General features: G+C 39.2%; 1 protein-coding gene across 4 annotated transcripts in view; it reads left to right on the top strand.

The window, feature by feature from the left end:
• DLC1 (DLC1 Rho GTPase activating protein) overlaps window positions 1-26,361 on the top strand; it is a 424,683-nt gene that overhangs the window by 279,849 nt on the left and 118,473 nt on the right. The window contains exon 6 of one of the 4 annotated variants that reach the window (XM_045879754.3): window positions 1-26,361. This exon is cut by the window's left edge and continues 16,776 nt beyond it. The exons of the other annotated variants lie outside the window; for them this stretch is intronic. The gene's annotated coding sequence lies outside the window, so the exon portion shown is untranslated. 4 annotated transcript variants of the gene reach the window in all.

Here is a 26,361-nt window from a genome sequence, read left to right as displayed (position 1 = left end):
CTTAGTGTCCACATCTGTAAAATGGGCATGACGTTAGCGCATCTACCACACAGGGTTGCTGTGAAGATTAAGTGAGTCAGAAAAAGCAAAGCACTTAGAAAGCTGTCTGGCACATTGGAAGTGCTAAGTAAGTGTTAACAGTTACTATAATTGCACATAATGTGACACGCTTCGAAAGGTATTATATTGTCTATAGTCAGTCCTGCTGGCAAAGTATTGGCTGTGCTGTCTTTGCAGTTGCAATCCTGACCTAGTAACAACTGTGCCAAATTGCACAAGCAGACAGTCATGTTTGGCAGTGCCTGAAGTTTTGACTGTTAATGGAACAACTGGAACTTTTACTTGGCACCCAACCAAACAATGAATCGTTGTCATCATCTCAGCAGTATTTTTGCCTCTTGTCTCTTGATTTGCAGTGGTCATGCATTAAATACCTGTGAAAAGCAACTTACTTCTGGGCGATAGGTGAAACTCCTTGCAACGTGATTAAGGACATGGGATATCTGGATGGTATGCTTGTTAACAGCGGAGTCTGTTTCTGCCTGTATTTAAGAGAGACACTCAGTCTGGGTTTTGTTCAGCAGAGTTTTGCAATCAAGGGTCACTTCTAGGTGGGGCACTGTACTGACAACAAAACAGGAATGAACAGTATTTATGATCTAAATGATGGGATGCATTGGCCCGATGCACTGCTTTATTCATTCAACAAATATTGTAAATATGTTTCAGGTACTGTGCTAGACCCTAGGACATAGCCCTGCTCCCTAGACTATCTGCAGATACTTAAATATGGACTCAGACAAGTGTGATAAAGAGATGAGCAAGCCAGTGGTATGCAAGTGAGTGCTGGATGATGGAATGTTGTCGTGTGAAGAAAAAATCATTTGACTTATTCTACTTTCATAGGTATCTTTATTACAAACACGGTTGGAATCTAGATTGGTGTGGACTGCTATCCGTGTACTCTTTGGTCAACAAGATTTCTGAGTGGTATTCATTTTGAAATATTTTTTGAGCACCAGATTCTTCTATTTCAGATGAGGTACACACACGTAAACACAATCCAGGATGCTGCCGTATGACCGAATCTAGCCAATACCAGGAATCCTGGTAAATGTTGAACCATTAGGAACTTCACTCTATACTAATGGTATTTCTATTGTCATCTTAATTCCTAATTTTCTGTTGATCAAATCAATCCTATCTAAACAGTTAGCTGGGAATCCTATAGAAAAAGAAAGTCTAAGATATTTAAAAAGGCATGCTTTCAGACCTTTAGAAGCAAAGTTTTTTTTCTCCAAATGAAAACTGCATAAACGAAAATGTATCTTTAACTTCAGTTTCTTCCTTTAATTTGCCATTGTTGCAAAGGGCCTTTAAAAATCTCAGTTCCAGGCAGAAGTATGACTGGATTCCTTCTACCTGCCCAACTGCCTTCTCTCATAATTATGCGTCCTCAGGACCACCTCCCTGGTCCAAGTTTTAGCTTCTTCTGCAGGTTGTTTAAAGTGTTATTTAAAGCATCTTACAACGTTTTACATCCACCTGAATAACGTCTGATGGCAGGGTCTGGGGTCTGGACAGAATTGAAATTCGGAGCCCCTGAGACAATGATTTGGGTGCAAGGGGTATATTTAAGATGTGGCCCCAGAGACACACTGAAGGAAGGAGGAGAGCTCGGAAAGTGAGGGGAGCCTACGAGGGGCTAGCAAGCAGCTTGCAGCCGGGATCCTGTGTTCCAGCTACCCCACTGCAGAACTGCCCCGGAAGTCAGCCATGTAAAAGCTCCACCCACGATGCTCGCAGACTGCATGTCAGGAGTTAGGATGGGCATGGGGGCCTCTGCCTCTCAAGGTCTGGGGCCTCCACTGGAAAGTTTCAAAGACTGGGATGCCTCCACAGCTGGGGCTGGAATCACCTAGATGTTTCTTCAGCAGCGTCTGGGGGTGGATGCTAGCTGTTGGGTGGCACCTCGGCTGGGGCCCAGCAGAGCACCTACACGTGGTCTCTTCACACGGCCTGGACTTCCTCCCAGCACCGCAGTCTCAGGGCAGTCAAGCTCCTTACAGGTAGAACAGGGCCCCAGAACGAATGTCCCAGAGAACAAGGCCAAGCAGCCTCAACTTTTCTAAGCTAACTCTTCTAACCACATTGTGTTGGTTACAAGCAAGTGATGATCCTGCCAGGGCACCTGGGTGGCTCAGTCGTTAAGCGTCTGCCTTCAGCTCAGATCATGATCCCAGGGTCCTGGGATGGAGCCCTGAGTCCAGGGAGCCTGCTTCTCCCTCTCCCTCTGCCCACCCCCGCTTGTGTGCGCTCCTCTCTCTCTCATTCTGCTGTCTCTCTCAAATAAGTAAATAAAATCTTTTTTTTTTTTTTTAAGTGATGATCCTGCCCTAATTTAAGGGGAGGGAAAAATAGAGGTCAATTCTCAGTGGAAGTATGTCAAAGAATTTCTAGCATTTTTTCTAAAAACAAAACACACCAAAAAAATCTGTCACAGTGTAGGCAACCATTTCCTTCTTGACTAGAAGCATCAAAGGGAAGGCAAAATATGAAATAACAAGTAATTACAATATAACGAGTAGATAATTACAATATAACATAACATAGGGTGATCAGAAACAGGTAGGTACAAAGTATAATAGGATCACAGAGGAGTGACACTTAGCTTCGTCATGGGTTCAGAGAAAATGGATTAACGTCAATCCAATGGAGGTAGGGAGGAGATTTCAAGTAGGAGAAATAAAAGCAGCCGCTCGGTGTATGCAGTTTGGTAAAGTGGAATGTGGAGAGTGGCAGGTGAAAGTGGAAACGGAAGGTCATGAGAAGTCTTGAGTGTCATATTAACAGGCCGGACCTTATTTTCAGGCAGTGTAGAGTCATTAAGGGTCATTGTCAGTATCTAGAGTAAAGATTATGAAAGCCTGAACGGAGTATATAGCTGGAGCTAACTAGTAGGGGTGGATTTGAGAAATATTAAGGACGTAAAATAATCCTGGGGGGTTAATTGGGTGGGTGGAGTGTAGGTTTGCCACCAGGTTCTGACCCTGGGTGCTTGGAGGTGTGCTGGTTCCAGTGAGACAAGGAATTGTGTAGGATGAATTGGTTAGGGAGGAGATGGTGAGGATGAGGTCCCTGTGGCAGTGCAGGTGCCCGTGGCCAGTGGTCGCGTGTGTGTCTGAGTCTAAACTTGGGAAAGAAGGCAGGGCAGGAGAGATCAACTTGGGAATGATCAGCAGATAGGAAAAGAGAAAGTCTAAGAAGGATACATGGAAAAGACAAAGCAGCTTTTTTGGCTTCAAGAATGCAGATGTTGCTAATAACTTGAAGTAGTTCAATTTTCTTGATGATGAAAACAAAGTTCCATGTTGAGAGAAGGTGGAGCCCAAATACTGAGAACAATTTTTAAAACAAAGAGAAACAACAAATATGGATCCTACAAAGGGGATGATAAAGTTTTCTCTGTTGGTACTGTGCAAGTCTTTGTAATTGTTCCCAATGCCCTCTACTTGTCCTCAGAAATTCTAACCCTGAGTCCCACTCATGAAATAGGTGAAAACATTGCTAAAAACATGTTAGGGTCATACTCTGTATAATCTCAAACACTGTCACAGTTGACTTCGTTCCTTCTGATCCACATACGTATTGCAGAATCACTAAACACGAAAATCATTAACCATCTCCAAATTTAAATCTTCACAAATGGAAACATCTATAATGAAATGGAAAGAGGTTATCTTTTTTTGTCTTTTCCCTTGGTGTTTAGTGTTCATTATTCCAAAACATCTCAACAATCCATATTTGTGTGTTAGTATGAGTTTCCACCAGGCTTCCTCTGTATATCTTCCTTACTTTTCGAGTCTGAATGACAAAGAATTCAGAATATTGATGCCCTAAGAAAGATGTTTTTCCAAGAGGAATTGGCAGGGGAACAGAATGTGTTTGAAGACCAGGAAGACAAGAAGACCAAGCCTGTCCTTCATATGATCAGGTGCTTGCCTTACTCAGTATAATTACTGTCAGGTAGGCATGCACAAGTTTGGGTTTTTGGTTTTTGTTTTTGTTTTTGTTTTTTTTTCCACCCATAAAAGGGTTTCTCCTAGTTAAAAGGGTTGAAAAACCACTGGTTAAGATAATCCTAATCTATGGATAATCCCCACATCTTCCCTTCAATGGCTCCAATTGCCTTCCCCAAGAAAGCTCCCATCAGAGCTCCTAAGGGTGAGCCAAATGGACAGATCTAAGCTTTGCCCCCTCTTAATGAAGCATAGCAAATGACCAAAAGGCAAGCTGCTGAAAGAGAAATGAAAGGAACCCAGGGTCTGTATATTCCAAACTGGCTAATTGGCCCCTGAAAGATAGTGAGTGGTGTGCTAATGCCTCTTACTTCCTAACAGCTCAGCAGGGCCTCCATGGAAGAATCCAGCACCAACTGGGGAGGGGGGGGTCACTGCAGAAGGAGAGATTCTCAACGGTGTCCTTTGTCCCTGTTGAAAGAACTGAAAGCCCCTCTTCACAGTGTTACTTTGCCATTTAGAGGGCTTGGGGGTGAAGGGGAAGAAGGAAAGGGGAAAGCTTTTCTTACATTTTCTCTGCCACGTTCATAGAGACTCCTACCAAAATATTAACTTTTGAGATATCTTCCTTTTATGGTCTCCCAGTTGAACTCGATCTATAATATAAAAACATACAACAGGGTATAATGAGTTTGGAAACCAGAAACCAAGGAAAAAGGAAAATGTGGCCCCAATCGAGCTGAGAATTTTAGCATAGGAAAACTTGTATACTTGTGTGATGTAGCCTCCTGCACGTTCACACTCACGGTGTCTACAGTGGATATTTGCATAATACTACTCACCTAAGTGGCCTTTTCTTAACTCTTAATTGAAAGCACTTCTCACCTCTTTGGATAATTTGCAAGCATCTGCTTTCGTGTCAGGTGAAGAGAAACTCAGAGTGTGTGCTTGCGAGGATAATATAAATCCCCAGTGTGACCTCCCAGAGCCCCTTTATGGAGGTGTAGTATCTCTCAACCAAATGTTGAGTCTATGCAAGAATAACTGGGGTGGAGAAGAGCCCCACTGCCTCCCTCTCTCCTCATGCATTTACTTCCATTTTCCCTTCGACCTTCCCTACCATCTCTGTCTCAGCCTCTGGAGCCTCATGAGAAGTGAGAGCCTAATACTATCCAGAACAACTTATAACCTAATACTTGGCATGCCAAACCACACTCACCTGCTGACCGTGAGACAGTGTGAAACCAACAGCCCAGTCTGTGTTGGGAAAGGATCAGATTTTACACAATTAGGGGTTTTCCCCATTCAGAGCAAAGATATTTTCAAATCAAAGAGACTATGTATATTTCCATTTGAATAAAAATCAGTCATTAATAACTTGGTTATCCAGAGTTGCTTTAAAACAAACAAACAACTTCACCCAGTGGTCTTTGCATCCTTTTCTCCTACCAAAATTAAAAACATCTTAAGGAAAGGTAGATGAACTTGTCCATGTGACCGTCCCATGACACAGATGAAGGTCATTTTTATGTTCCTTCAAACTGTACCTTTGCATCTGGTTAAGCTTCTTACGTGTTCTAAGGCCTCTGAGACTTAGGGGCCACTCTTATGGGAAAAGAGCAAGTCCCATCTGGTAAATGGCACAGAGGTACGCCCTGGTCTCCAGAGACATTACTCAAAGTGAAACTTCCATAGTAGGCTGCAGTTTGTTCCTTTGGAAGTTTCCATAAAGAGCTCAGGAAAAAAGAAAAAAAAAAAAGTCGCCCTAATCTTGTTCCCATGCATCTACTGTCCATTTGAAGATGAAGATTATTTATGTTCAGGGGGTACTGCGGCCCCTTAGATGGCTCTCCAGAGGCTGAGGGCCGAAGGGATGCACTAATGTTTATCACTGGCACGAGAACAAGCATCACAGAAATGCAGGATCCTTGGCTCGCCTCCCAAACTCTGCGTTCTCTCTGACTGACTTCAAGCCGCTTTGTAAATGGTGGTGTTGTTTGAGGAGAACATTTTCTCGCTGGGTTACAGTTCTATAGGAGTTGATTTTTTAACACTCCTCTTCTGGAAAACTTCCCATTTCTAATACTTCCCTTCGCTGGGTTCCCCTTTGAAGTAGGAGAACATAGCACAGGCCAGAGATTACATATCAGGATCGTTTCCCTCTTGAGCTCTGTGCCCGTGCGTGAGTGTGATTGTGCGTCTGAGTTGGTTAATTGTTTTGTTGGGTCCTAAGAGCGTGGTATAATGTTGGCCAGGATGCTGGATTCAGTCCCCGAACATTTCACACTGAAGAAGCCTGCTTTGCAGCTACAGATCCAGCTCACATCCCCAAATGATACCAAATCATTTGGCAGCTACAAGCGTGTGGTCAGTTGCAGAGCATGGCGTGCCGGACCCCAGTCTGATCTTGCCCTTACCTGAGGTTCTGGCGGTATAACCCAACATCAGCACCTGGCTTCAGTTATTTTGGATTCCCCTCTATTCCACACACATCTGTAGCAATCCCTTTCCCCTGTAATGTTCACCCTGGTCTTCACCACTGATTTGATACTATGTGAAGTGATGTTAAGAAGCCTCCCAGCCAGTTGCATGTAACTCTTGTAGTTGTTTCTTCACAGTGAGCAGTAGATAAAACATTTGCAAGTTGTTCTTGCAGACTAGAGATTACAAAACCTATTACCCTAGGTAGATAACACCCCAAATCCTCCTGCCCGATCTCCTTTTTATATAAAAAGAGAAAAACCAAATGGCTGTATATTCAGAAACTGACTTCCAGATCATACCACATTGCCTGGTTTTGTTCTGACATTCCGACTAGACTGCGCTCTGAAGGCAGGGACCTGTCTTAACTTAATCATACGCTGCCCTACCACCCGACAAAGTGCAATGCACACGCGAGGCTCAGCAGATGCCTTGCTCAGCTTCTGATCGTTCCAAAGTAAGTACATGCCCCTCCTGAAAAAACACCTCAAAGGACATGTACCTCATTGGGGAGGAATGACTTTTACGAGCTTCCTGGAAATTAGGCCGATTCCCTTTGCTAACTGTGTAACCCAGAGCCACAGTTGGGCAGGATATGCCCAGCTCAGGGGCTCTCAGCCAAGAGGACACCTGGGAGCAGGAGTCCAGCCTGTCCCTGGGTCTCTAAGCCCTGGGGGGGAGACAGCTCCAGCTGAAGAAGGGAGGCCTTTTTCTAATTTGTTAAAAGGTACTGATACCTCACTAAGCCACACACCTACGGGGCAGTGTCTCCTGAGAGGGCACCTTTTCCCAATTTATGGTTTTGTGTGGGTTAGCAAGGTTCAAGTATAACATAGGGAAAGGAAAGATGATCAAAATTAGTTTAGCGAGCTGGGAGATTTTAGTTTTCTTTTATCACAGAGTCTATATAGATTTCTTTTTAAGATTTCCTTTAAAAATATAAAAATACATCTGACTACCAATATAAATGCATGTGTTAACATATGTATATTTATACACAAACACACACACAGAACTTGATATGGGGTAAAAATGAAGATAACTGCAAATGAAATTTTTAGGAGCACAGAGCTGCCCAATATTTATTAACTTACTCAAAAGGATGTCAGAAGGAAGCATTTTTACCTGTTCATGATTCCTTCACTTATTCATTTATTCTTTCAATAGATGCATTAGGTTCTTACTGTTTAAAAATAATCAATTATAATGCAGGAAGAGATGTGCAACCTTGTGGTCAGAAAGGCCAGCAAAATGCTAGGGAGACAGAGCAGTGGAAAGCTTCATTCTCTCCTTTCAAAACAACTAACGGCATCTAAGGACTGCTGTGTGAGAATAATTTGTGTATCATCATAAAAGACCAGGGTTGAAAGGGACTTCGTAGCCATCTAAACAATCAGTCTTTTCACTTCACAGAGAGAAAATTGAAATCTGAAAAGGTGCAATGGTTTGTATTTTATTTCTTGTTTTAGAAATGTCAAATTATTTTCAGAAGCTACCATGTCTCCTCTTTCCCTCTGACTCAGAAGTCAGAAACATCTACCATGGCTTTGTTTTTTCCCTGCACTTAACATTTCACCTGGGGAAGCAGTAAATCCTTTTAGGTAGAGATAATCTCATAATATTGATCTCAAGTTGCATTGGTTTCGATAAGCTTTTCGGAATAAAAAGTGATTTTCCGGGGGCGCCTGGGTGGCTCAGTCAGTTAAGCGACTGCCTTCGGCTCAGGTCATGATCCTGGAGTCCCTGGATCGAGACCCGCATCGGGCTCCCTGCTCAGTGGGGAGTCTGCTTCTCCCTCTGACCCTCCCCCCTCTCATGGACTCCCTCTCTCTCATTCTCTCTCTCTCAAATAAAAATAAATAAAATCTTAAAAAAAAAAAGTGATTTTCCTTGCACCGCACACAATTTATCATAAATATTCCTAATTTATTCTTTTGGCTCCATCCATCTCCAAAGCGAGTACAATAAGATTTACTTCTCTCAGAGTTGTAACAGGAAGATTGTTAGAGTTTAATAATTTTTTTTTAAAGATTTTATTTATTTATTTGACAGAGACAGAGACAGCGAGAGCAGGAACACAAGCAGCGGGAGTGGGAGAGGGAGAAGCAGGCTTCCCCTCGAGGAGGGAGCCCGATGTGGGACTCGATCCCAGGAGCCTGGGATCATGACCTGAGCCGAAGGCAGTTGCTTAACCAACTGAGCCACCCAGGCGCCCAAGTTTAATAATTTTTTTAAAGGAATCCAAGAATCTATGGTTTGGTATACTCCAACAAATTACCATTTTTCTTTTGTTCACTGTCGACATGATTGTAGGCAATTTCCTATGGATGTGAGTAAAACAACTGTATGACAAGGCTGACAGGCTAATTAGTGGGTCCGAGATTTTAAGTTCTAATTCTGTTTTTTTTTTTTTTTAAGATTTTATTTATTCATTTATTTGAGAGAGAGAGAGCACATGAGACGGGGGAGGGTCAGAGGGAGAAGCAGACTCCCTGCCGAGCAGGGGCCCGATGCGGGACTTGATCCTGGGACTGCAGGATCATGACCTGAGCCGAAGGCAGTTGCTCAACCAACTGAGCCACCCAGGCGCCCCTTAATTCTGTTTTTAACATCACTTTACAAAGAGGAGCAGACAGAATCTTGTAATCATATCTTCCATTAGTTGAGATAACTCTACAATAACGCCATTCACTGATGTCAGACAATCACCTCAACTAAGATTGTTAAAAAGAATTGCACTAGTAACTATAACCCGTGAAGTTTATAGAAAATCAAAATCTGTAACAGTAAGTGTTGGAAAAGTGGATGAGATTTAAAGAGAGCATATCCAAAGAAAGGTTGATGAGCCTTGATCTTGCAACATTTTATGCTGATGCTGTCTTTGGCATTCTCTTAGTTATTTCTATATTTTACATGATTTTCTATGTTTTGTGTTCACAGAATGTATTTTAGATTTACTACAAATAAATTATTCAGAATTTCAAAAATGGGCTCCACATTAACTTCAGAAAATAGGTAATAACCTTAATTGCAGGGTTTTTTTTTTTTAATTTCACTTTACGTTTTACTGCTTCTTCCTTCCTCCTACTATTAAGGTTTTGTATAATAAGTACCAAAAGTTCTAATCTTCAAACAGTCCTTCTGAAGACTGTCAGCTATTTATAGTTCTTTCTTCTCTATTTTACTTTAATGGATGCTTTTAAAGCTGTTAGAAATTAAAGGTCGCCAAGGCTGAGTGTGTATGTGGCAATTTGTCCAAATTAACTTATTACTGTGGCCTGGTGGGTGATGATGAGCCATCTGGCTCCATTTCTTAGGAAATGTCCTCTATGAGGGTGATTTCTGGGAGCAGGTTTAATTACCTTTCATCTAAACAAAACCTCTCGTTATCCTGTGGATTAATTATTTTTAAATTTTAGTTCAGGAGGATCTGTCCTTCAGTATCTCATCTATTTCTACTGCACAAGAAAACTGACACAAATTATCCTCAGAATAGCTATTTTTATACGTGGATTTAGAATAACAGACTAAAGAAATTTGTCACTCTGTGAAAATGAAAAATGATAAAGATTAGAGATACTGAATATGCAAATTTTTTAGCCTTACACCTTGGAAATGCAATGTGTTCTCTCTCCTTTTTGCTTCTATATCCCACATGAAAAAAAGTACTGCTTTTAGACCCAGCTTTTACCTATCTTTTTTTGCAAATATAAATAAGGCCACCACCATCCGTGGCCCATTGAATGGGACTCCACAATCCAAAAGACATTAGATACTTCATTTTCACCCATAAAATTGGAGTAAAAGATGAAGTATACCTGTTTCTTTTACTGCTTCATTATTAAATGGACATCCTTATAAAAATGCAAGAAAACTCAACATGCTTCCATTATTAAATTATTGGGTACAACCCTACCACACTAAAATGACCAGAATATAACAGCCATTGTCAATTAATTGGCTGTTAATGAATGTATTATATGCTTCTATACAACTTACTTGTATGCTTTAAACAACTGGTTTTTCTTTGGGGAAACATCTGGCAAATATGATGAAGCAAATGTTAAAAGTACACAAATTACTCCATTTTCAAAATGCCTCTTTTTATTGCATAAATTTGCTAAACCTTACCTGTTAAAATTAATATACCATGGTAATGGTCACTTTTGGTAGAACATGTGCAATGATTACATATTGTCCTACCCACGTAGTGCAAATGAGTCCTGAGAGGGATCTCGCCATAGGCCATAGAGCATGGGGTTCGGAGTAAAGAAAAGTTGAGTTCAAATTCTGTCCATGCAGTTTAATAGCTGGGTGTCCTGGCAAGGTACTTAACTTTCCTGGATCTCAGTTTTGTTGTTCATTGCAAAGATAGGAATAATAATATTTCATTTATAGAATGGTAATTGTGTTTAAAGGAGACAACTGGTAAACCACTGACTGCAGTGGCTAGAACTCAGCTGACACTCTGGGAATGACCTTTCCTTTCTCTTTCCTTCCCTGAAAAAAGCAGAATAAGAGCAAAACTTCATAGACAAGGCTTGTCAAGGCCCCAGAATTCAGCCTTGCCTATCCATACCTTTACTAAGGAGTTCAAAATATCTTCTGGTTTGCCTTCTTTTCAAATACCTTATTTACAAATCAGTTGTTTGGGTTTGGGTTTTTTAAGATAAATCTCTCTTTTCTTTGCCAAGATTCCACGCCAAAGCAGCCTCCCCCCACCAAGATTCAACTTTTCAGCATTTGTGTGTTTTATCTTGCTCAGTGTGGCCTCAAAATGTAACCCATACAGCTCTCCAGCGTTAATTGACAAGTGTAACTGCCGAGCACCATTGTTTTAAGTGGAACCTAAGGCAGATGTTTATTTTTTTATTTTTATTTTTTTAAGATTTTATTTATTTATTTGAGACAGAGAGAATGAGAGGGAGGAGGGTCAGAGGGAGAAGCAGACTCCCCGCCGAGCAGGGAGCCCGATGTGGGACTCGATCCCGGGACTCCAGGATCATGACCTGAGCCAAAGGCAGTCGCTCAACCGACTGAGCCACCCAGGCGCCCCTAAGGCAGATGTTTAGAAAAGAAATCGAGCAAAGGTGTTTTATCACTTAACAGATATTATCCTGGCTAGACTCCTTTGCTCTAAGATGGTAGTGCTAAGAAACAATTCTCTTCATTTTTAATATTGTCTTTGGATTTCCATATGTCCAGAACTTTTCTTCATAGGCTAAGTGTGTTTTCTTAAGTTAACAATGTAGCTAAAATATAAATACTAATTAAGGCTGATTTCAGGATGCTAACTAGAATTAGACTTGGATGCTTATGTAAAGGGGAGATAGGCTTGAAATAGACCTACATTACATGGCTACAAACTAAATGTTTTGTTGGAACTTGCATTTGTCTTCATCTAATGGATGAGGGCCCAGTATCTAGTTTAGAGTTAACTACATTGAAGACAAATAAGTTGTATGAAAAATAACTACAGCCTGATCCATAATAAAGAAAGGAAACAGTACTTATTATAGCTTTTGAGTGAAACTTCTGAGGCATTCAGTGTTATCATGTTAGCCTCAGAGATAGACGATCAACAATAGAATTCATCTCCCTGCAACCAGATCCTCAATTCAAGACTCTTACTCTAAGGATTTATGGCACATGAAGGTTGTATTTATTTAATACCAGACAGCTGGATGAAAATGAACAAGTCAGGCGTGTCCCAAGTATCAAAACATTGTATTGACAAAATATCCAGAGGACAGGCCAAATTATGCCACTTTCATTCATGTGCTGAAATATTTTATTGAAACTGAAGCAATGTGATAGAAGATGAGGTGCATATTGATTGTGAGATTAGAGGACCTTTATTTGAAATTCCTGTGGAGTACATTCTTATCCTATGCAGTTTCTCTCTGTGGAATATACTCTGTGATCCAAATCAAATATTAAAAATAATATTCAGTCTTTAAAATATCTTGGGGGTTTTTTTGAGAAAAAAAATTGAACTGTTAGAAAAAAAATAAAACATCTTTAAATGTATTGAAATTTCTCTCAGCTAAAATTAAGAGTATCTGTCTGAAATGAGGCTAACGATGGCCATGGGCTGTAACCAAAGTAAACCAGGTTGTAAAGTTCCTATTTAGGAGTAGTCAAAAGTGTAAATATATACTATAATACATAGAATATTAATACATATACATATAAATAAATACATATAGTATTAATACATATGCATATAAATACATATAGTAAATAAATACTGTATTTTAATACTTTGTTTTGCTTAGTATGCCATTATTTCTCCCAAAATATTGTTGTTCCTTCAGAGAAAGCAGACAAATAAACAGAACCAGTAAAGGAAAGACCTTTATTTCCTTTATGTTAAAAAAAAAAAAAGCTTCACCTATCACGAAGGAGACAATGTAATGAGATAAATAGCTATTTCTAAGAATTTTGTTTAATACAATATGACATTTTATGCATGAACTAACTTGTACTTGCATTTAAAATTCCAAAACTGATGAGGTAGAGACATAAGTCTCTTGCAAGTGCCAAGGCAATATTCATGTCACTTGAAACAAATATGGGTAACGGGGGGCAGCTTTTCAGCCATGGCTTTCCTCACACACTAAGATTCTAGTTAAATCATCAGGTTGGACTAGCAAAGAAATAAGAATGACTACATATTTACTTCGTCTGTATGGCTGATGGAATCCTAAGCTGCCCGCATGCATTGTAGCCCATCCCAGCTTCAGCATCTACTGGTCTGGGACGGTCTATATTCCTCCACCCTGCATGCTTGGCTCTTTCCTCTCATGATACTATTTCATCCCTAACCCAATACGATGTCTGCTGTAGATATCAATGGCTGAATGCAATGGGGCCACCTCTTTTCATAGGAGAACAGCTGTTACCACACTGACCAAAGAACGAAGGACCCAAGAAGGGCCATTGTGATGGTCTTAGAGTGAACAAAAGTAAACACAGTGGGCTAAATGGGATGTGCCAGATTTGCAGGATTCTTGGGTTATTTGTTTTCTGGAGACACCAACATTTGGACATAGCAGCCTATAAAAAAAGTCCACAAAGGTTCCCTTTGTAAAGAAAATGCAACTCAGTGTATCTGCATATTAAAAATCATGGTTCGGGGCGCCTGGGTGGCTCAGTTGGTTAAGCGACTGCCTTCGGCTCAGGTCGTGATCCTGGAGTCCCGGGATCGAGTCCCGCATCGGGCTCCCTGCTCGGCGGGGAGCCTGCTTCTCCCTCTGACCCTCCTCCCTCTCATGCTCTCTGTCTCTCATTCTCTCTGTCTCAAATAAATAAATAAAATCTTTAAAAAAAAATCATCGTTCACAGTTAATACTTTTGGTGAGAGCTTTCGAGGTGAAGATAAAAAAATTCCATTTGCAAACAATTAGAGGACAAGACATTTTAAAGTAATTAGAGCACAGTGATGTGGTCCATAAAGTATGTTGTGACCTTGGACAAATCCTATCTGGTCTCCTCATCTGTTAAATAAGAGGTTGGGCCAGATTACTGCTGTATCTCCCTGCTCTATCAACCTTTAGCTGGAAGTATACAAGATTGTAGAGGACTGAGGACCAATAAAACTAAAAGAAATTTCCAACTCTTTGCTTATCTCTGTTTTCTAAATTTTCTACAAGGAACAGAGATTCCTTTTGTAAATTAGGAAGTAATAACTGATCTGTATCCTTTTTTTTTAATATTTAAAATATACAGGAACAGAAAATTTAGAGATCATCTCCTTTAATAAATGAGGTCACAGAAGATTGAGAAGGTTGAGGAATTTGCCCAAATGTACACAGTAGTCAATGGTGAATCCAGGATCCTGACCAAATTCCTTTGACCCCTAGGCTAGTGCTCTTTGGTGATACATGGGAAGCATTAAACATGAAATGGCAGGATAAAAATCCTCACTTGATTTTTTTCATCTTCCTATCAGGATTTAAAAGAACATTGAGGACTAGCAATAAAACCAAGAATTTAAAGAACTTGAAGTCCAGGCACTGATTTGTAAAGTATACTCGTTCTGCAAAGGCTAGCCCCACTTTCTCCTGTACTTAGTACACTGGCCCAGATTAGGAAGGTCCCTTTCCTCTCCCTGCTCTGACCCACCCCCCCTTCCCTTTTCCACACCACAAACAAAGTGGCAAATGCCCAAATCCTTAGGCATGAATTCCTTCAAAAAGTCATCCTGAAAATGCTGTCTGTCTCTGGATCGAAGCCACCTTGACATACACTCCATTTAGGCAGCCTATCTCCCCTCAGCTCACCAAGTGCTAAAACCAAAAAGAGGAGCGGCATCAGCTCTCCTAGATGTTTTGCAACCTAATCTTGCTTTACAGTTTACGTTTAAAATTGCCATTATCATAAGACAGACAGACAGGCAATGACTTTTAAGTTTAAAAAAATGCAATAAACTAGTAAGAACAAATTGCTGCATGAGTCTGATTAGGATTTCCAAGGTGTTCTTCACTCTTGGCTGTGACCCTTTCTGGTATGCTGTCTGTTCACACCAGCAAAGACTGAATATCATATTTTTGAAGATATCCTATAATCACTATTTACTGGCTGAGAGTGCAAGAATCGTTTATTGGCTAGTATGAGTAAAACATCAAAGTCCTTTCTTAGAAAGCAATGCTGTTTCCCGCCTGTTTGGTGTGCATGAAATCAGTGAACCTAATAAAGCACGGAGGGCTCATTAGGAAGAGCAACAAAGTTTCCAGTGTCCTTTATGACCGTGCAGCCACCACAGTAGAGATCAAAGCCTCTGTCAGTGGTGTCTGTACATCTGTTTTCTTTTTATCCAACGTGTTATTTGGTTAGTTGTTTGACAACATCAAAGCTTTTGGCCATTAGGTTCTTTGGTCCACATGGGACCGAATTTATTTTACTAATCCATCTGGTCTAAGATATAAATGTTCCTAATAAGTGCAGGTCACCAATTTGAGGGAAATGAACACTTTCAGTATTTATCATTAGTTTTCAGGGGACAAGTTCTCTTTACGAGTCTGGAGGTAGAGAGCCTCTGAGCTCATGCATCTTGTGAAGTTAACAGTTTTCATTAAGGAAATGTCATGTAAACTTCTGAATCCAGGAAAAGGGATTCTCTCTCTTTCTTGCCTTTTCTCTCTCATTCTCTCAATAGCTCTACTAAGATAGAGTTCACATACTACAATTCACCCATTTAAAGTGTACAATTCAATACTTCTTAGTATATTCACAGAGTTGTGAAATTTGGGAACATTTCATCACTCCCAAAAGAAACCCTATGTGACATTGACACACTGTATACCTTAAACTCGTGCAATGTTATAAGTCAATTATTTCTAAATAAAACTGGGGGAAAAGATAAAGTGAGAGAGAGAGAGAAAAGGAAGGAAGGAAGAAAGGAAGAACGAAAGAAAAAGAAAGAAGAAAGAGAAAGAAAGGAAGGAAGGAAGGATGAAAGAAAAAGAAAGAAAAGAAAGAAAGAAAGAAAGGAAGGAAGAAAAGGAAGGAAGGAAGGAAGGAGGAACGAAGGAACGAAGGAACGAAGGAAGGAAGGAAGAAACTGTACCCATTAGTTGTCACTCTCCTTTTTCCCCCAAACCTCCCCCACCCTCAGTCCTAGGCAACCATTAATCTATTTTCAGTTTCTGTGGATTTGCCTATTCTGAGTATTTCATATAAATGAAATTATCCAATCTATGGTCCTTGATGACTGGCTTCTTTCACTTAGTATAATGTTTTCAAGGTTCCTAATGTTGTAGCATGTGTCAGTACTTTATTTCTTTTTATTGCCAAACAATACTCCATTGTATGTATATATTAGATTTATTGATTTATCAGTTGGTGGACATCTGGGTGGTTTCTGCTTTTTAGCTATTATGATTAATGTTGCTGTGAACATTCATGTACAAGTTGTGTGTACATAACTTTTCATTTCTCTTGCGTCTATACCTAGGGGTGGAGTTCCTGTGTCATATGGTAGCTCTATTTAGTCTTTTGAGGAGCTGCAAGGCTGTTTTCCAAAGCAACACCACCATTTTACATTCTCGCCAGCAATGTTATGAGGGTTCCATTTCCTTTACATCCTCACCAATACTTGTTACTGTCTTCTTTTTTTTATTATTATTATAGCCATCCTGTGGTACGAAGTAGTATCTTTTTGCAGTTTTGATTTGTATTTCCCATTCTCTATGCATGGCTAATGCTGTTGAGCAACTTGTAGTGCTTATTGGCTATTTATATGTCTTCCCTGAAGAAATGTCCATTCAGATCATTTGCTCATTTTTTAATTGGGTTATTTGTCTATTTATTATTGAGTTATAAGTCCTTCATGTATTCTAGGTACAAATCCTTTATCAAATACATGATTTTCAAAATCTCTCTTTTTAATTTTACTTAAATGCTCTCTGGGAATTGTGCATTTCCTGTTTATTTGAGTAGGAGACTCCTTAAAAAGGAATCATGAGTCACAACAGAGGAAATAAAGTCTATTTCAGAATCCTCTTCTTGCCAAATATACAAAATCAAAGTGAAAAAAAAACTAATAATATTAGAACAAGAACTTAGTAAGTAAAGTTACCATGGCCATTTTAGTTTTGTTGCAACAGTAATTATTCATGTTTGTATACACAGTTAGAGTTTACAAAGTATCATGATATACATAATTGTTGTAATCAACTCTGTGAAATATTACAGTTATCCTGTTTACTAATAAAAAAAACATAGGGGAAGGGAAAAGGGGTGGAGACATTTAGTCAAGTATTTTGTCACACTTAAGACTAAATCCAACCTAAACACCAGCTACATAAATGTGAAAATATTCAGGCCAAAGTTCATTAAACACAATACAAAAGCCATCAAACCAGTTGTACAAATGATTTTTTTGACTATGCACATTTGTATGTGCTATCTGAATATGAGATGAGAAGTAAAACAACTGTCTCTGTTGCGATAAATTAGCCATAGTTATAATCACATGATATGAAACATCCAAAAAACTTGAACTTTTATCCTGTCTTGCAACACATAGGTCTTTTCCCCTGACCGTGCACACTGCTGTTGGGAACACAGTACAACCATAGAGGATATATCTTGAGTTTTTATCCAGCAGTGATGCATATACTCCTGAGAATAGTACACACTACTCCACAGTTAACTTGCTGTGTGACCTTAGGCAATCCACAAGCTTCTCCCAGTTTTATCTTCTTCATCTAGGAAATCCACTAAGATTCCTATTCCTGGCCTGTGTGGCCTGTAGGTTTCTGCTGCATGATCTCTCAGATGATAGGGGTTGGGACCTAAATACAAGGGGGGAAGAGCATAAGAAAAGATATGATCTTCTGGTATCCGAGTAGGAGGTAGCAATAATGACATGGTATTGCAGGTCTTATTGCTGGTCATCACGTGTGGCTGTATGTAAAAGTAGGAGGAGTTGTTTTTGTTAATATTATCGCTAAAGCAAGCAGGTGATACGGATTAGGCTCAGTAGGCAGTCCCGTTCCCCGTCCCCCATAGACTACACAGAGTACTTATGAACTATTTTTCATTTGAGCCCAATTTTCTGCCACAGTTGTAATGGAGATTACCATTTCACAGCATTAGTCCATGGAGTTCCAGTTTAGTCTATACCCAAGACTGATTCAAACCACTTGAAGGAGGTTCAGAAGCAATCAAGTCTATACCTAGAACAATCTACTAAAGTAGACCAGGATCTTTCCTCAGATCAATGCCCAAGCATTTTCCAGGGTTGCCAAGGTTCCAGAGCCAAGAGGAACTCTAAAGTTATATTAACGGCAGAAAATCAAATAGTTTCCATCCACATAAAGAAAAATATCCTCTGAAATGAGACAGGTCCCATGGTCTGACAATAGAGAATATTGTATATATAGACCATCCTGGAAAATCTAGAACCTACGATTGCCATATTTTTGTGACTTTCAAGAGATGCCATTAGCATCTTCCCCAAAGGACAGACTGGTGGCTTGGGAAGCAAAGTTCACACTTCCAGAATTTAAGTTCTGAGCCTGACCACGCAAGCAGATTGTGCGGTCCACTGTGGGAAAGGGTAACTGCTCTCTGAGTCAAGTTTAGTCAGTCTATTGACAGTTATGAATATTAAATAAAACAGTAGGGCAGATCTCTTTGGATTATAAAGTGCTATATAAATCTATGTGCTGCTCACTGTCATGTAAGAAACACTAATTTCTGTGTCTACCAGAATATGAAAGCATATGTGAAAATACCTTTAATTTCCCAGAGAAAACTAAAAATATAAATTAAAATTAATACTAACCAAGAGTGTCACATTCAAATTGATTAATATATTTTTGGAAAAATAACAATTTTCCAATGGTGGAAAAAAAAAGGAAGTCTCCATTTTTTGGGGGGGGTGTTTTTTGCCAAAAATGGACCCTTAGACATGGAAATCTCACCTTCTATGTGCTGTACACTTAATTTAGAGTTTTTAGCTCCCTTTCAACCAGTGGTGAGATCAGAAATACCTGTGCAGGGGGAAAGGAGCGAATGAAATGTTTGCCCTCTGCTTGTAGGTGACAGCCAGATTGTTCACATTCCTTCCTGAACTCTGCTAGACAAATCTGACTTACCATGTCTGGGAAATCTTCAAATGTAAATGTGATGATGACATTGGTTGGAGTGCCTGAGGAAGGAAGCCTTTGAAAGCGTCTTAGGGCTACTTCAGCAATCCAGGGGAAACTTGCTCTTAGTTAAGAGCCACTTTGCAAAAGAAGTATGATTTTCTTAAAGGCAGAACTCCCAACTTTACATAAGAATATCAGCTTTCTATTTAAAGTCACAGAGAGGTATAAAAGAAACAGACACTTCAGCCCCATGCAACCTATGCAACAGACTTTTAATTCCTTGAGATTAAGTGGCTGGGCTCTCCAAGAATTCTTCAGATTGGCCTTTCATAGGAAAACTCATTGAAAACCTATCAAAGAAAAGAATGACAGAGGCCCTAATCCAAGAGCCCATCTTCTGTAATCACCTACAAAATTCCTTTTGGTTTTGTCCTTGGAGGTTAACTTACTTAATGTATAATACTATGATGGGCTAAGTAACTTGGCCATTCACCCTGGGAGGAGTAGCTATCATAGAAGTAGCAGGAGGAGAGAAAACATATAAGCACTCACTCCTATGGATACCGCCCTGTCTCACCTTTACTGTACACCCTGTCCTGTGCTATTATTGGGGGAGGTGAGGAAATACTGTTTAGGAGGAAGCAGCTCCTTGAGTAAGGATGTGGGCAGTGCAGGAAAAACAAATCAGAACCTTCCCAGAATAGAATTCACCTTTGACTACCACTTCAGGCTCCTCGCCCCATGTCCAAGTTTTGCCAGACAGGGCTACACATGTCAAAACCTGTCTGAGCCTGCCCTTCCCCATAAACAATCATGGATATTTTTCTGAAATTAATGTCACTGGCATTTGTAGCTCTCAAATACTACTTAGTTGTCCTTCATAAACAGATGAGTCTGCACCATTTGTTCTCACTTTGCAAAGAATTTTACATACCCCCAACAACAGCAGAGAAACAAAAAATTAATGAGATTTAGGGGCCAGCTATTTCATAGATAAGCTGTTTGACCAACAGGACTGAAATCTGCTTGTGGACAATGAGATCCTCTAGAAAATAGACTGGTTTCATGTACATGTCTCAAAAAACCAAGATACTCATTGTTTTTATAGAAGGTTCACTATTTTTATAAAAGCTGCATGGTTGCTTTATAGAGCAAACAAATTTAATTTCCCCAAAGAATTTCAGCCTCCTCGGAAGAGTAAATGAGTATTTCTTGCATTCACCTGGCTCTAAGTAACTTCTTGTTTTGTTTTGTTCTGTTTTGTTTGGCTTAAACAACAAACATTTATTTCTCCTGGTGCTGGAAGCTCAAAAGTCCAAGATCAAAGTGCTGGAAGCTTCAGTGTCTGATGTGAGCCTACTTCTCTTTTCTTTTTTCTTTCTGCCACCAGAATCACCCTTAATGGTCCATCACGATTACTTTTTGTGCTTAGGCTTTTTCTAGCATGCACCTCAAATCTTTCCAGCCTCTACTATACCCCAGCTCTAGTCACTTCATTTTTCTGCTCACAGACCTTCCTCCACTGTTTTTAAAATAAAGTTCAAATGCTTCTGCTTGGCACTGAATGTCTCCATAATCTTGACCACTGCTTTACCAGCTTCCTCACATTTCTTATATTCTACATTCCATTCACCCTGTCATGCACATTCGAGTATGCAGCATATTTTCCTATAATTTTTCCATGGTTAGCTCTTAAAGACCTCTCCTTAGAAATGCCCTATTTGCCAGTGCAAGCCATATAGACATCTCTGTCTTCCAGAAGGTGGTGAAGGACAAATGTGATATATGACATACGCCCAGTAAAAAACCTCGGGCTCTAATGACCACCACACTTTAAAATTGTGAGGTATTAGATGGAAAGACTTTATGTGAAATACTAAATAACTTCTAATCAAAAGATCCCAAATGTTTTTATTAAAAAAAAAAAAAAGTTGTTTGTGTGCCAGTTATTTTATACACCCTCAGAACGCAGAGTCACTCCAAAAATTACATAATCTGATCGTGGCAATTCAGGGTAAAATAAATGCAAAAAAGAAACAGCTTCTTACACATACTTTCAGTACATTTTGCTTTTTATTAGAGTTGGTTTCAGACATTCTTCACATTTTTAGGAAATCTTTTGATTTGTTTCTGTTTTACTGTGTAATTTAAAACTCTCCACCTTTTACTGAAATGTACTAACCACTGAAAAATTAAAAGCAATATAAAAATACGAACAGTTGAAGCCAGTTTTAAGACTTTAAGGCTAAAATAAATTTTTCAAATTATAATACTCTACTTTCATATATATGTATTCCTAGCAGACCAATAAAATGGAGTGCTCGTTGTTTATTGGAAATGGACATTCCAATGGTGTTAGCCAACTAAGTAATTCTTTTTTAAAGTTTCCTGTGCAAAAATGTGTACAAAGAAATGTTTCTATACCAATTAATGTTGATAGTTTGGTTTGGAACATTACATTAAACTAAAGTTAGTTTTATATGTTCTCTTTTTACCATATTTAATGAATATCATTGTAGTCAATTTTTTTTTCTAGAATTTTTAATCTTTGTTACATTATAGAAAAATAGCAAGGGAATAATCAAAAATAGGCATAACAGAAACAAGGTTTCACAAAGGTAAATAGATTATTGTGTTTAAGCATTTACCGTTCTTTAAAAAAAAGCATAGCTGGCTTATGTGCAGAGATGCTGCGTAAAATATCAGGCACCAACTGAACGACTTAGCAGGACAGGGACAGTTCCAGTCTGATGGGTCAGAAGAATGAATTTTAGTGAGTTTCTACTCTGTGCATTGCTCTGTAATATGTGGTAGGCTTTCACATTATCTTTTAACAAACCTATTAGTGTTACTCTCCCCATTCTGCAAAAGAAGAAGTTGAGGATCAAATATTTAAGAAGATTGCACAAGGTCACACCACCAGTAACTGATAGAAATAGGATTTCACCCAGGTCTGTTTGATTCTAAATCCTGAGCCCCCCTCCTAATACAGAAAGAAAGTGCAGTAACTAGAAAGCAGAATGGCATAGAATAGCAGTATCACAGGAAAATAAGCAGCAGAATCTGGAGGGAAACTATAGTGAGAAGCAAGAGTTCTGGAATCACCAGGTGGTACTCAGATTTCAGAAACAGTTTTGTGATTTTAGCAGGTAAAATTTGGGCACTTCGGATGACGGAGCAATCTAAATGGCAAGGTCTGAGGGGAAAAAGCGAAAGAAAAAATGTTAGTATCGTATTCCTTTTCAAAGATGTGTCTAACTTACATAAAATATCAGTATACTCAACAACATGCCGACGTGGAATGTTATTTTCCTTTCTCAAAACGTTTAACCTAAGAGCTCAAAATCTAATAGAGGATCATTTACACCAACCACCTTTTTAGGTTTAACTTTCCTTAGTAAACTATAAGGATTTAAGACGTGGCCCTTCCTTTAGCCTTTTTCTTACTTTTGATAGCAAGAATGGGTGATTAAGAGATTAAATAAAAATATTTTTGAGGGTGGCCTTAAGTGTTTTTTTTTTAATTATAATGCAGTTCTCTCTGATATATTCTGTTATACAGCACTATGAATGCCAGAGGTTGCCAGGAGATACTAATTGATAAAAATAATAAAAAGGCCTTCTTAGATATCGGATTCTTGGATGTCTCTTAGAAGAACAGCTTGAGTTTAACTTCTATTTGGCAGTGCTTTCCTTGACATTAAGAAACGGAGCACCTTTGGAAGCAGTTTTTCCCAGGGAGTAGAATGGGTCCGGAGTGAGCTTTCTGGTCGACAGCCGGTTTCTAAGCCCTCTTCCCAATCTAGATGTCTCTGTTTGGGTGTGTTGCCAGTGGCAGTCAGCTGGGTCAGTGGCGTCTAACATCCCCCTTGGAGCTGCCGAGGTGGACAGTCTCTGTTTAGTTTGTAGGGAAAACTTGTGAAAGGTGATGACCTTAGTTTAGGGATGAGAAAACAAATGAGTTTAAAGTGGCAAAGGAGTGAAGCTTCAAAAGATCGTCCCTTCACCTTCTGCATGGGAGTAACCTCCAGGCCTCCTGTGGCCCAAGTCTATGCCGTTCAGTTTAAAATGCTCATCACCTAACACCTTCTGTGTAGCTGCCTTTCATCACTCAGCCAGCAGCTGGTCTTAGTTCTCCGCTGTGCCTGCGTGGCTCTCACACGGAGCTTCCCCGGCAGGGCCCGCAGTCATACCTCCCAAGGCTATCGATCTCCACGGGAACGGCTAACAATCCGCATTTCGAACTCTGTATATTTCAGGTTGTACTTTAATTAATGCAATAATAAACTGACAACAAATTGCCTGTATTTAGTTCCTAAAACAATAATGTATGGATTCACTCTGGATATAGAAAAAATAAATATGCTGTGTGTGCCCCCACCTCTCTCCTCCACGGTGACACCGTGTTGTAAAACAAATGTTGTAAAAAGTGATGAACTGTGAGTGATCCCAAGGAATATTTGCCTCTTTTCTTCAGAGCAGTAAGAACATAATATCTGATTACAAGATCCAAAGAATATGTCATCCTGTTTTCTGTGTTTACTTACTGATAGTTATATTTAACAATTAGGGAACATCTGGTCTCTTAAGAAAATATACTTTGTGCTTTAAAGCAATTCCTGCTTGGATCAAAATTATAGAATGTAATAGATAACAGAATGTAAGGACACTTTCCTTTAAATGTAAAGAGCATTTCCAAATGAACCCCACTGTCCCACAAGCCATTCTGCTCAGCTTCTGTCTATCTGAGTCCTTCTTTATCTTATCCTTCTTTGCCGGAAATTCAAATTTTACGTCTTCTTTGTGCTCAGAAGCTTACCTTGTTCAAAAAGGCCCTTATTGATACCATCACCCCTGAAACCATTATCAGTCATTCAGTTGGGTGTATTGTGGTAAAATACACAAAACATAAAATTCACCATTTTAATCATTTTAAAATGTATAATCCAGGAGCATTTAGTACATTCACAGTGTTGTCCAACATCATCATTATGTAGTTCCAAAACATTCTGATGACCCCAAAAGGAAACCAGCATTCCCATTAAGCAGTCACTCCCCATTTATGTAGCTCCCTAGCACCTAGAAACCACTAATCATTTTGTCTCTATGGATTTGCCTATTCTGGATATTTCATATAAGTGGAATTACATAACATGTGTGGCCTTCTGTGTCTGGTTTCTTTCATTTAGCATAACGGGTCCAAGGTTCATCCATGTTGTAGCATGTATCAGTACTTCATTCCCTTTTTATGACTGAATAATGTTTCATTGTGTGATTATACTACATTTTATTCATCCATCTGTCAGCAGACATTTGGATCATTTATAATTTTCAGCTCTCACGAAATGTATTTAGCTATTTAGCTATTTTTCGGCGGCTATCAACATCCTTACACAAGTTTCTGTTTAAATACCCATTTTCAGTGCTTTTGGATATATACCTAGGAGTAGCATTGCTAGGTCATATGATTGTATTTTTAACTTAATAAGGAACTGCCAAACTGTTTTTCACAGAGGCTGCACCATTTTACATTTCTACCATCAATGTATGGGGTTCCAATTTCTCTACATCTTCGCCAACATTTGTTATTTTCCTTTTTTTTTTTTTTAATTACAGCCATCCTAGTGGGTGTGAAGTGGTATCTCACTGTGGTTTTGATTTGCATTTTCCTGATGGCTAATGACCTGGAGCATCTTTCATGTGCTTGTTGCCATGTGCTGACCTTCTTTGGAGAAAATGGCTATTGATTTGCAAATATTTTCTCCCACTTTATGGGTTGTCTTTTTGCTCTCTTAATAGGGCACAAAAGTCTTAAGTTTAAGTCCAGTTTGCCTAGAGCTTTTTTTGTTGTTGTTGCTTGTACTTTTGGTCTTATACCTAAGCATCCATTGCCAAATCCAAGATCATAGACATTTATAACTGTTTTCTTTTTAAGAGTCTTATAGTTTTAACTCTCAAGTGTAGATCTTTGATAAATTTGAGTTAATTTTTGTATATTGCATGAGGTAAGGGTCCAACATCATTCTTTTGCATGTGGATATCTAGTTGTCCCAGCATCATTTGTTGAAGAAACTATTCTTTCCCTGAACCATTCAGTTTTGAAAGCCAAAAGTGTTTTACTTAATAATTGTATATTGCTTTTTTTCAGTTACCCATACATGTCTGTCCTCTCTCTATAAGAAACCCATTCAAGGGAGGAGATAGATTTCTTTAATGTTTCCTATGTTTTATATAAGGGCTAAAATGGTTTCCAAAGTAGGAAAAAAAGTCAGAGACAACTCAAGATTTTGACCCAGGAAAATCAGGGTAATTTATTTAAAAGATAATTTATAATCTTTTTAAAATATAAAAGTAGTAGGACAGTCTCTGCCCTCAAGATGTTCATAGACTAGTGGGGGAAATTAGCACATTGGATAGCCACCAGACACATGTGGTTATTGAGCACTCGAAATGTGCCTAATTCTGATTGAGATTTGCTAAAAGAACAAAATACACCCTGGATTTCAAAGGCTTAATACAAAAAGAAGAATGTCAAACACCTCATTAGTCATTTTTATATTAATTACATTTTCAAATGATAAATTTTTGGTATGTTGGATTGAATAAAATATCATAAATCTAATTTCACTGTTCCTTCTTACTCTGTTAATGTGGCATATATTATATTTCCACTGGAAAATACTGACATAGATAAACAGAAAATCAAGCAAGTGTCTCACAGAGACACTAGTAAGTGATAGAGGTGATATTTATAGCTATTTCTTAAAATTCTATAACCTAGGTTTTTAATGACTACACTATATAACTCAAAGTCAACCAGAAATATGAAGATATGATTGGTGGCCCCAGTTTGAAACTGGAAGGTAAGAGAAGGGTCTGTAACACATATTGAATGCAGAACATCTTCAAGGAATACGAAGAAAATACAAACATCCTGCCCACACTTCAGATCTCATGCGGAGACATACCTGACCTGCATTCTTCAACTAGAGAACAACTACAGGCTAAACCAGTTCTCAGCCAGGGATGGTTTGGGCCCCCAGGGGCATTTGGCAATGCCTGAAAACATTTTTGGCTGTTACAACTGGAAGGCACTACTAGCATCTAATGGGTAGAGGCCAGAGATGCTGATAAATTTCCTGCAACATACAAGGATGGCTCCTGCACAGCAAAGAATTCTTTGTTTCAATGGGCCAGTAATTCTGAGGTTCAGAAACCCTGTATTGCACTTTACTAGGGTAAATATTTCAGAGAAAGAA

This window comes from Mirounga angustirostris, unplaced genomic scaffold (assembly GCF_029215605.1).
Source record: "Mirounga angustirostris isolate CCGP_5_RB_7025 unplaced genomic scaffold, mMirAng1.0.hap1 SCAF_2, whole genome shotgun sequence".
Lineage (NCBI taxonomy): Eukaryota > Metazoa > Chordata > Mammalia > Carnivora > Phocidae > Mirounga > Mirounga angustirostris.
Note: the sequence above shows the minus strand (reverse complement) of the source record. Positions and strands in the feature narration are given on the sequence as shown.